General features: G+C 47.2%; 1 long non-coding RNA gene across 1 annotated transcript in view; it reads left to right on the plus strand.

The window, feature by feature from the left end:
• The first annotated feature begins 3239 nt into the window (after positions 1-3239).
• LOC107570639 (uncharacterized) overlaps positions 3240-3460 on the plus strand; it is an 18322-nt gene continuing 18101 nt past the window's right edge. The window contains exon 1 of the long non-coding RNA XR_001607060.1: positions 3240-3328. This is a non-coding gene — a long non-coding RNA (uncharacterized lncRNA). The remainder of the gene's footprint in view (positions 3329-3460) is intronic.

The following is a 3460-nucleotide window of genomic DNA, read 5'->3' on the forward strand; positions in this document are numbered from 1 at the left end:
ACAGCAGAAGACGCGAGCCAGGCCCCGGGCGATGACCTCTCCCCCTTCGCCGCCTCCAGTCTTTGAGATCTCCACCCATAACCGCTTTGCTCCCCTCTTCGAGACGGAATGCGATGGTGTGATCGTCGGAGACTCCATCGTCCGGCACGTCCGTGCTACATTAGCCGATCTGCGCAGATACCCGCGATCCTGAAGGGCGACGAGAGCCCCGGAGCGGTCGTGCTTCACGCCGGGCTTAATGACACCAAGCTGCGGCAGATGGAGACACTGAAGAGGGACTTCATGAGCCTGATCGAGATTATCATGTCAGGACCGCTTCCCATGTATAGACGAGGACACGAAAGGTTCAGTAGACTTTTTGCTTTAAATGAATGGTTATTTTCATGGTGTAAAGAACAAAAACTGCTCTTTGTCAATACTAAATATTAAAGCACAAAAGTGTCCTATAGCTGTAAAGCACTGCAGTTTATCTTTTGGTGCGATGAATGAAGCTGAAGTATTATACGCTGTAGAATCTACATTTGTTATTGTATTTCTGATGTTATCTATTTTATCAGTGAAGCAATTCATAAAGTCATTACTATTAAACTGTGAGGGAATATTTAGATTGGGTGGCGTCTGGTTATTTGTTAATCTAGCCACTGTGCTAAATAAAAACCTAGGATTGTTTTGGTTATTTTTTTTGAGTTTGTGGATATGCTCGGCCCTGGCAGCTTTTAGAGCCTGTCTATAGCTGGACATACTGTTTTTCCACGCAATTCTAAAAACTTCCAAGTTAGTTTTTCTCCATTTGCGCTCAAGACTACGAGTTTTTTTTCTTGAGAGAATGGGTATTACTGTTGTACCATGGCGCAGTACGTTTTTCTCTTATACATTAGAAGCTGTTGCCCCCATGAAATTGAAAAAGGTTAGAGAAAAACGTACTGCGCCATGGTACAACAGTAATACCCATTCTCTGAAAAAAGAAACTCGTAGTCTTGAGTGCAAATGGAGAAAAAATAACTTGGAAGTTTTTAGAATTGCGTGGAAAAACAGTATGTCCAATAGACAGGCTCTAAAAGCTGCCAGGGCCGAGCATATACATAAACTCATAGAAAGTAACCAAAGCAATCCAATGATTTTATTTAGCACAGGGGCTAGATTAACAAATAACCAGACGCCACCCGATCTAAATATTCCCTCACAGTTTAATAGTAATGAATTTATGAATTTCTTCACTGATAAAATAGATAACATCAGAAATACAATAACAAATGTAGATTCTACAGTGTATAATACTTCAGCTTCATTCATTGCACCAAAAGATAAACTGCAGTGCTTTACAACTATAGGACAGGAAGAGCTAAAAAAAACTTATTACTGCATCAAAACCAAAAACAAGCCTGTTAGATCCTGTACCCACTAAATCAGTGGTTCTCAAACTTTTTACAGCGGCGTACCCCCTGGGGCATTTAACATTCTTCTGCGTACCCCCTCTCTTCCACTTAGACCGCAGTCACACCTTTTCTATTAAATAACAATATTTGCACCCTTAAATTGATTTACAGGTGCATTCTTTACCTTTATAGAGGCAAATATTTTCTATCCTTATTAATTGTATGTCATGTTTTATGTCATTGTAACGAATCATCCACTGAAGGCGAAAATAGTGAAGAACCCAATTGCAGTTTATTTACAGAGTGATCCAAACAATAATCCGAGACTTGTCGAGGCATGAAACAGACTTGACATGAACAGACTCGACGTGGCATGAACAGACTAGACTCACAGACAGCAGGTTACAACAGCAATACACGACAAGGGCACAATGGGAACATGAAGGCTACTTATAGCAGACAAGGAGGGTCACATGACATGAACAAACCAATGGGGAACAAGACACATGACTAAGACTACCAATCAGAACATGACACATACACAAGGCAGAGAGACATGAGGCAAGGGAAGCATGACACTAACATCAGGAAACAATTACAAGATGTCTTAATGTCAAAATGTCATGAATATGAAACAAAACCCAAACACAAAACCCCACATTACATATCCCCCCCTCTAAGGGTGGCTCCAGACGCCCCAAACAAAACCCAAAAAGTCCAGGAGGGTGGTGGAGTGGAGGCGGAACTGGGGAAGGGATGGAGGGCCAGGCCCATGAAGCGGAAAAGGCAGAGCAAGGAGCCATGGCGGCGCAGGCCGAGAGGGGGGCCATGGCGGAGCAGGCAGAACAGGCGGCCATGACGGGGCAGGCAGAGCAGGGAGCCATGACGGGGCCCAGGCCACAGCCATAATAGCGGCCCACGGTGGAGCCGACGGAGGGAGGAGCCATGGAGGAGGAATGTCCACCGATTCCAGGGGGCCGACCAACGGCGGCAGAGCAGGTGGTGGAGTAGCCCGAGGCGGAGACGGAGAGCCAACGAGCCAGGGGGATGCCGAGGATCCGGGGGGCCAGGGTGGTGCCGAGGGCTCTGGCGACCAAGGCGGAGGCAGAGATCCGGAGATCCGCAGCGGAGCCGGAGCGACTGAGGACCAAGGTGGAGCTGGCGGGAGGAAGGAGCCCAACGGAGCCGGTGAGACAGAGCGAGCAGATTTACGTTACAAACTTATAGAATTGTACAGTAAGAAGGTTATTTCCTTTAACCAGGAAATTAACGTTCTTAGAATTGACAAGACGGTTGACCCTGAGTGGTCAGCTAAATATCTACAGTGGATCTAAAATATGAATAGTTAATTATAACTAGTTATGGTTAATTATTCATATTTCCCATGAGCTGATTCGCTACATAGGAAAGGCCTCAGGGACAGACTCATAGGCAAGAGAGGTCACTGGGGCAGATTCATAGACAGGAGAGGCCTCAGACGCAGACTCGTGGACAGCAGAGGACTCTGGAGCGCAGTGTGCAGCCCACACGCTCAAAATGGCGACCGCCATTACCGGAAGGGCAGCAGAGTGTGGCAGGACCTCTAAGACAGCGGGGCTTGAGAGCGCTGACGTCACCGGGATGCCTGCAGCTCGCACCGACATCAGAGGTGGGTCCATCACACTAGCAATCAGTCTTTTTAGTCTTGGCCCAAGCTCCGCGTCCGACTCAGGTGTGGCGGCCATCTTGGCCGGGGACTCAGGCTTAACAGGAGCAGACTCTGAAATGGCGGCCATTTCATGATGAAACTCTGGAAGATCAGCTGAGACATGATGAGACTCTAGAAGGGTGGCCATTTTGTGAAGAGAGTCCTGTTGGCGGCCATCTTTCAACGAAGCTCTTCAATGGCGGCCATATTGTGAAGAATTTCTTGAGTGACCGGCATGATGTGAGCAGGCTCTGGTTTGGCAGACGTGACGTGAGCAGGCCCTGGGGCAGAAGACATGACGTTAGCAGACTCTGGCTTGGCAGACAGGATGTGATCAGGCTTTGACTTGGTAGACATGACATGAGTAAACTTTGACTTAACTGGCATGATTTGAGCA

This window comes from Sinocyclocheilus grahami, unplaced genomic scaffold, assembly GCF_001515645.1.
Source record: "Sinocyclocheilus grahami isolate Dianchi unplaced genomic scaffold, SAMN03320097.WGS_v1.1 scaffold1486.1, whole genome shotgun sequence".
NCBI classification, from domain to species: Eukaryota; Metazoa; Chordata; class Actinopteri; order Cypriniformes; family Cyprinidae; genus Sinocyclocheilus; species Sinocyclocheilus grahami.